The 8,942-nt window shown below is 42.1% G+C and overlaps 1 protein-coding gene across 1 annotated transcript in view; it reads right to left on the reverse strand.

The window, feature by feature from the left end:
• Positions 1–8,279, reverse strand: part of LOC125881006 (serine/threonine-protein kinase SBK1-like) — a 79,227-nt gene extending 70,948 nt beyond the window's left edge. Inside the window, exon 1 of the mRNA XM_049563914.1 lies at positions 7,920–8,279. The gene's annotated coding sequence lies outside the window, so the exon portion shown is untranslated. The remainder of the gene's footprint in view (positions 1–7,919) is intronic.
• Positions 8,280–8,942: the final 663 nt, after the last annotated feature.

Raw genomic sequence — 8,942 nt, forward strand, 5'->3', positions numbered from 1 at the left:
TCTCCGTAGGTAAAAATACGTTGTAAACATTGAAGAATTTCATTTTCATTTCATGTCTTTCTAACAACATATTTTAGTACAATAGAAAAATTGTGGCTTATTGAGGCCTACAAGTCTAAATAGTCGGGGTTTGTTTTAAATAATAGGGCGGCTGTGGCTTAGAGGTAGAGCGGGTCGTCCACCAATCAAAAGATCAGCGGCTCGATCCCGGGCTCCTCCAGGCTGCGTGTCAAAGTATCCTTGAGCAAGATACTGAACCCCAAATTGCTCCCGATGGCTGTTCCATCGGTGTGTGAGCGTGTTAAAACTGAGTAGCAGGTGGCACCTTGTATGGTAGCCTCGGCCACCAGTGTATGAATGTGTGTGTGAATGGGTGAACGTGACTCATAGTGTAAAAAGCGCTTTGCGTGGTCACTAGATGACTAGAAAGGCGCTATACAAATGCAGGTCCATTTACCACTGGGACAGCGTCAAACAACATCAAAATACGTCCACTAAAAGTGCTTTTTTTTTAACAAAGAGAGGCTCGGATTGTTAGTATAATTATCCGACAACACAATGGAAAGGAGAAATGAACGTCTATGTTATCCGATTTTGAATTTGATGACCGCCCGTATTTATTTGAACACGGAGTACATGGATGTACACGGAGGCAGAGTTCACTGCAATTGAAGAGCAGACGAGGAGATAGAGGGAGCAGCAACAGGCAGAGGAACATGTCTGAATCCAGCTAAAAGGTAAACGCAGACGTTCATTTCTCTTTTCTGTTATGTTTTTGGATAATTATACTAACAATCCGAGCCTATCTGTGTTTAAAAAAAAAGCACTCTTAGTGGATGTATTTTGATGTTGTTTGACGCTGTCCCAGTGCCCTATTATTTAATATAGTGCACGTTCAGAGGCTGCAGGCAGGTCAGCCTGTGCTTCGTACTGGAGAAATGTCAAATACTGAACATCCTAATGCTCATTTAGACAAAAGTAGATAGGAAAATAGGGCCCAGGTTGAAAAAAACATTAGTTCCCCTTAAACTATGTTCAGCAAACCAGCCAGCAAGAGGCAAAAAAAACTTGCACAGTTTCTTCCAAACAAACCGTGTAAGTTGAGTAATGCTGTTGCATGTAGATAAGTAAGGGATAATGCCCGACGAGGTGTCCATTATCAGAAATGAATGGACGACGCGGAGGCGTGAACCGTCCAACGCAAAGCGGAGGACGGTTGCTTCCACGAAGTCCATTATACCATTACACCATGGTCACTTACGAAAGAAATAAATATTAAATCAATTATTAATACGTTAATGTTGTTTTTTACCCTTAAAATCGTACGTTTTTCACAAGAAGGGCAAGTGCAACTCTTACCGCTTGTGTGTGTCCAGAGGATGATGCGAAATTTTGTTTCAAATAATCAAAGTCCTAAATCGTTTTTATTGCAATAAATATTATCCACCATTCACTCTGATCATTAAATGTGTATCAAGCAAGTAAGTCTATCCTAAATCGTTTTTATAAATATTATCCACCATTCACACTGTATCAAGCAAGTAAGTCTATCCTAAATCGTTTTTATAAATATTATCCACCATTCACTCTGTATCAAGCAAGTAAGTAGCCTAAGTAAGGTAAGCAAGACAGAAAGACAGGCGACGAACTATTTAAAATTAAATGCAACATTGCCGTTTATCGTGAAATTTGATAGAGATACTGGCATGTCCATCATAGTGGCATTTGAAGGACGGAGCTTTAACATTTGTGGACCCTGACCACTGCTGGTTGGGACGTTGCGGGACGACAGAATGTTGCTCCATTCTCATCTCTCCTGGACTGACGGAGCCCAATAAGCCTGCAGGCTGCTTTCACAGCGATGCCCCATCACAGACATGATCTGGCGTGTCTCCAGCCCGGCGTCTGAGAGTCGACCCACAGCCGTGCTCCGGAGGCTGTGGTTCGTGTAAATCCGTGACAGACCCACCTTAAAGAAACAATAATAAACACACAGGCTATTAATGAGGGCAGAAGAGGGGTTAGGCATAATACATAGGGCTACATTATTTGAATTGTACAGACCTCTTCACTGATTTTTTTTTTTGGCATGTCTCCCAGGTAGTGGACACCCATCGGCTCCCTGGAGTACCACACCTCAGGTGCCACGGTGATGGAGCGCTTTGGGTGCAGATAAAAAGATTTTGCATCTGGGGGACATTTAGAGATGTACTTCTTGAAACTTTTTACTGGGCACAGGGGATCTCCGGGCCTTGCGAACATAAAACCTCTTAGGTTTTGCTTGTGTGGGTCATTTGGATCTTTATGATTTTTAGTGTCAGGATTATGCGCTAGGCTGACGTATTCAACGCCATCCTCGTCTCTCTGGATGCTGAAAGCTGTCATGGTCAGCTCACGGTTCCCCTCCCTGCCACGCCGAGCCAAACACAGCTGGATGTCAAACCACACCTTTCTGACAAGGCCGAGGGGCGTATCAGGAGACAGCGCAGATGAACATCTGATTATCTCAAGGTCCGACTCAGGGATACAAGGATGGTGGAAGCTGGTGTCTTTCCCACTCTTTCTGTAACGCTTCAGTATCGCCTTAAAAACCGCATTACTGCTCTTGAACACAGTGTCACTGATGATGTTGACGTCTCTTAAGTGGCGATTAATGCCGGCTCTCAAACTCCTCAAACTGGCAACACTGTATTCTCCTCCTTCCTTAGTCAACTGGACAGACGCATAAAACAGTCGCAAAATGTCATTGAGAGTAGTGGCAGTGTAACTCTCAAAGTTGATGTCCATGTTTTTCTGAGCCAGGAAGTCTCTTAATGTTTTAACTGCCCATTTCGTGGTTTTCTTTGTGTTTACCTCGTCCTTGTCATCCTCCAGTGTCACCTCCTTGTGTCGCATCTCCTTCTTCTTATATTCTCTTCTCTCTTTCTCTTCTGCTGCATCCCAGTCTTCAAAATTATCAAATTCACCAAATAGATTAAAGGAAACTATAAAATCACTCATGTCTTGTCTACTGTCTTGCCGTTGTGATAAATAAACTGTGAAATAATGTACGTTAACGTATGTTCTGAGTTTCTGTTGTCACGGTTACCAACTAGCGTTTGAGCCAGCGCAATAATTTAGAACAATCAGGCTATTTGACCGGAACTTCTTTATAGGTGTCCTACAACACTTTTTAATGGACACCCTGCAGCCAATCAGAATCGAGTATTCACCCAGACCATGGTATAAGTAAGGGATAATGTATAATGAGCCGCTGACTGTTGAAAAATAACTTCTGCTGCGCGTCGGGGTTCCATTCCCCTGTAGGGAGTTATTTTTCAACTGTCACCGGCTCATTATACATTATCCCACTTAGAACATGGCTTACTACTAAAACATTAAGTGATGTGACACAAAATAATGATTAAAGCACGTTTTATTGATTCAAAATTTGCAAAAAGAAATTTGTCTGTACTCCTTATCCATTCATGTCCTGAAAATGCTGCATTTTGCCACTCCGATCCTATTTGGCCTGTGTGGACTAACATTAACTGATTTTGATGCTCCTTAGTCTAAGGCCGTTGCTATGGCATCCCTAGCAACGGAGTAGCAGAGCAGTGGTGATACCTCAAGAAATAAACACCGCAGAATTTTGTTGATTGGCATGGATAAATCCCGAAGTATAAATCCCGGAAGGATAAATCACACACAAGATCGACGTGAAACCTACACGTCAATTCAACGCAGAACTATAGATTACATGTTAATCTGACAGGGACAAAACACAGAAGGCAGCAACTTAAGATGAAAAATATATATGTAATATAAAGACATAGAGACATGACTATCTGCTTCGGTAATAACTTTGTTGGTGATAAGCACTTAAAAGGCGAGATGGTTGGACCTCTTGGACAGCATTCAGTGGCTTTATTTTAGCTACTTCAACAAATGTTGGAAGTTTAAACACAATCACTTAAATGCTATTAAAACATATTCAGACCAGACATGAACTAATATTCAAACCATACTCTATAGCTGCACCACCATCTTGCTCATTCCTCCTGCTCACGTTATGTGCAGCAGTGGCTCAGTCCATAGGGACTTGGCTTGGGAACCAGAGGGTTGCTGCTTCAAGCCCCAACACAAACCAAATATGGAGTGTGGACTGGTAGCTGAGGAAGTGCCAGTTTGCCCCTCCTGGGCACTGTTGAGGTGACCTTCAGCAAGACACCAAACCCCAACTGCTTGGGTCAACTGTCCAAGAGGTTGATGCTGAGATGGTGCTGTGTAATATTTGAATCTAAGGGCAAAAACAGCTGTTTAAAGAAATGACAGTGCATAAAAGTGGTATCTTTAGATAGTCCTGAATAACAAATATCAAACCAGGATTTAGATTCTGACATACCAACATGTTCTTATCCCAGTACGTCACATATTGCATTATGCGTTAGGTATCCTCATCAGCATCTGCTGTTGATCTGGGATGCCGCAACCAACACCGGGACATCAACAAAAGCACTTGGTTAACTTTGGGCAAAAAAAGCATATGGTTAGGTTTAGAAAAAAACATCATGGTCACATGGGTAGCAAACAGCGGGTGAAAGTCCAGGATTTGTTGGATCAATCAACCACCCCTCCCACTGCCCTATAGGTACTTCACAGCTCTTTATATTACGTCACCGGCAGCATTTCAATCTGACGCCATCCAGCAGTGTATTATACTGGTGCGACAGGTGCTGTCCAGCTGAACAGTGACGTGTCATAACAGTGTGAAAACTTCCATTCGGCCGCTTTACAAACTGACGCTGCCCAGCCATGTATCACCAGGCCATCAGGGGGATCAAGTACAACAATTTATGTATGGACTTATATCACTGACAATACAAGTTATGTGTATTTACAAGATAAATAAATGTATTATTATCATTAAAACACACTTCAACATGCCATCTGATGCTCCCACCCCCTACACATATTGTGAACTGGTGTAGTCTATCTGACAGTGGGGGTCAGATGCACAATGCAAAGAACTGCTAATTTAAACATGTGAGGTGGACTGCAACCTGACTAGGTACGTCAGAAAGCCTCACCAAATATCAGGGACCACTAAAGGAAAAGTTAGGGTACAGGGAGAACAAGACAATGAAAGGAGCAAAGAGGTGATGGACGAAATGGAAAAAATCATGTCAAGGCACAGCAGGTATGACAGACAGAGCTGCAGGTGAGGAGTGAGGCAAATAAACCTTACTTTATCAGACTTGATAAGGACACTGGTATCTTATTAAACTTGAGGACCTAAGGCATCCATTGGCACTAACCATGTTAAGCTAATTAAAGTGTATCATCAGTCATGATTTGATTCTATGATGTAACAATACCTTCAAGAAAAATAAAATAGGGGCTTTTTTAAGTTTCCCTCTTTTTTAAGAGAGTTGTGTACGTTGCCCAAAACTGCATATGCTACCACTCAAACCCCCAGTGTAGCAGATTTTTGACCATATTTACAAAATAGTCTAAGGGTCAGGAAAATAATTATTCAGACCTCCTCCTCCTGTAACTGACCCCTGACCTCTGTCTTTATTGTAGCCATAAATCCTTTTCAGTCTAAAACTACATTCAAACCCCTCTCATTTATAAGCTGACAATCCAACACTCTACCTTTTAAGGGGCACCTACATGAAAATTAGGGCTGGGGAATATTTTGATATTGTAAAGATTATCATGATATGAGGCTAGATATGGTCTTTGATTTTGGATATGGTAATATCCTAAGTGTTGTCTTGTCCTGATTTTAAAGGCTGAATTACAGTAAAGTAATGTAATATTCTGAACTTACCAGACTGTTGAAGCTGTTCTATTATTTGCCTTACCCGCTGAATCATTCTATCCACACTACTGATGATTATTCATCAAAAAATCTCATTGGGTAAATATTTTGTGACACATATTTTGTCTACAGTCAACACTGCAATATTGTTGCATTATTGATATTGAGGTATTTGGTCAAAAATATTATTTGGCATAATGTCTTCTGTGCCTCTGGAAAATAGCCCCTTACAGTGTCATGATGATGTATTTAGGGTTATCTAGTCTGATAGACTCGAGGTCTCACTTAAAGCCACTGCATACGCACAAAATGAGGCCTGAACGAGGTGTATGTCACTTTCCATGCAAAAGTTGTTATCTATAAAAACAAACTCAACGGTAGAATGTGCGCATCTGTACGAAAACTCTGACCTATGCATACAAACATTTTGAGACAAGGGAAGTGAAACCAGTCTAGGGCTGTACCCGACTCAGAATTATATCAGTCGAATCAGATTCAGTGTGACAGCAACATTCATGTAGTATAGTAAACAAGCTAACGGTGTAAACAAAGGATTGGAAATGGGCAACATTATTTTTTTCCGACACTAGATATCAAACAAAGACTGAGGCTATGTTGTTTTAAGTATCTGTGAGCTGTAAATTCACTACTTTTAGACAAAAGTCAGAAGACAATGTTATCTCAGAGCCTTAAGGTGGAGAGTTTCTCCTCCTCTGAGTCGCTGCTTCATGTCTGCAGTTGTCTGTACCTAAGAGAAGTGTGAAAGTCAAGAGCGCTCACTCTGCAGCAAAGCCAAACACCAAAATGTCCCTAAAAGTACACAGCACAGCACACTGACTAGAAACAAAAAAAAAAAAACATTCTACAAATTTCTGAATCCATGAATGAAATATTGGAGGTTTTCTTTTACATGTATCTCTGCACCTACACCAAACAGCGTTTCTTTATAAGCAACAAGCAGCATCTCCTATCTTCCCACCAGCTGAAATCACCACTGCTGCCAGTTTGACACCCGCTGGTAAGGATTGTTGAGCACCGGACTGTCTATGTAACCTACATTGTGATCTGTGACTCATCATGCTGGAGTGTATCTTACTTGTGTGTATGTTGGTGTTTATATGTGCCATCAAGGAGCTAAAGCCCATTTTGATCAGCTGTGTTTCTGGTTTAAATCAAAAACACACAATCAAACATCCTCCTACAGTGACTCAGAATACATAAAGCAATAGAAGATTACTCTATAATTAACTGTAATTTATTATTTATTAAGAATTAATTACAGGGTGGTTCACTCCCACATCACTTGACAATTTCATCAGTAGTAAGTTTCTGGGTGACAATAATGCGGCATAATGGGTGCAAACACATTGTCACAAGCCTTGATTCTCTTAAGGAAGACACAATAATCACTGCGCTTTGGCCCAGTGAGCACTGAGACCAGCATAATGGGTGCAAACACATTGTCACAAGCCTTGATTCTCTTAAGGAAGACACAATAATCACTGCGCTTTGGCCCAGTGAGCACTGAGACCAGCATGATGACCGAGGCAGTCTGGATGTAAACATTATGGTCTCTTATTATTCTCCAAGCATCCTCAGCTTCAGCATTCTGTGATGCTATGTCATGATGGTTCCCACCTGTAGTGTGTCCTTAAACTGCACTGACCCTGAGAAATCTCACTCTCACTTTAATGTAACAGAGCTCAGAGTGACAGGCAAACACACACACACACACACACACACACACACACACACACACACAAGCTGCTGCATATACCTGACTGCCCCCAAAACACAGGATGCATGGTGGAGATGGTGATGGTGGGTGAGGGAGGGGTGCAAGAGATTGTGTTGTGATCAATAAAATAACATAATTCTAAACAATTTAGAACACAGCAATTTAGTCGTTTGCTGGAGATGAATGGGATAACGCCACACACACACCACCAGAACCCCAGCATTGTCAAGGCCTAATCGATCATGCACCGAAAACACGAAAACGCAGTGTAATACTAGGCTATTGTAGTGCTGCTGTATAATGTAGCGAGTCAGATACAGGTTAGTCAGGGTTTAGGTGAGGATACCGTCGATCCGGTTTAATTCCGTTACTCACCCTTCAGTTGGTTCCCATATGGGAGCTGTGCAGTCTGCCCTGTCAGCCCAGGCTGCTGGTAAACACACGGGATAATCTGATCGCATACTAAGGCCAGATAAGCCGGGAGAATCGTCTGATGTCGGTGTCCTGTGAAAAGCCTCCGTGCAGCCGTGTGACGGTGGATGTGGCGCCGCGCATCCTCCAGACTCCTCCGGCTCTGCGTCCTATTGTCTCCGCATTGCTCTGTCCTCTAGGATGGGAGGAGAGGCGAAGGGAGGCAGCACAGGAGGGAAACAACACCAGTAGTAAGGTGAGGACGGGGAAGAAAAACCCTCCCCTCGTCTCTGCTTTGGCCAATCGCAGCGCTGCTCCGCAGGGAACCACCGCTGCTCGCTGTCTCCATACAGACTATGCATTCAGGAGCAGTCGGAAATATCAGAGGGATGCAGGGGCGTCAGTTCATTAAGTGCTACATCGGTACAGGTCTGCTTTTGAAGCCCTTATCAACCACAACTGCCTTAGTTATTTTTTCTCCGACTCTGGCTGCTGCAAGAGGTAGCAAAATCCTTTCTTTGCATATTTACAGTTTATTAAGTAATTAAACTCACCTCAATATGAACAGTGGCTTCTGCCTCATAACCAGCCACAGCTCAGCATGGAATAAACCATTTGGTTTAGGCAAGAGTTGCAGGAGGCAGGCTACTATGAAAAAATTATGCTACAGTTGTAATTTAGTATTATTAAAATTTTTACCACAAAAAAATCCTTTTATTTTATGAGAAATAACAGGAAGTCTAGTTCCATCAACACTAGCTTATCAGCAGAGCATTCAAGCACAGTCAAAAGAATTCAGCTTAGCTGGTGTATCCAGCTCCAGCTGCATGTGTAAAATATAGCAGCTGTGGATGAGAGGGGAATTGAATACTGAAAGTCAAAGACATATTTAATTTTAATTTGTTTACTTATAAACAAAGTTAAATTTACTTTCTTCCCAAACATGGGCAGCAACTCCTGCAGCCACCTCTAAATCTCTTATCAAAT

The sequence above is a fragment of the Epinephelus fuscoguttatus genome, linkage group LG20 (genome assembly GCF_011397635.1).
Source record: "Epinephelus fuscoguttatus linkage group LG20, E.fuscoguttatus.final_Chr_v1".
NCBI lineage: Eukaryota > Metazoa > Chordata > Actinopteri > Perciformes > Serranidae > Epinephelus > Epinephelus fuscoguttatus.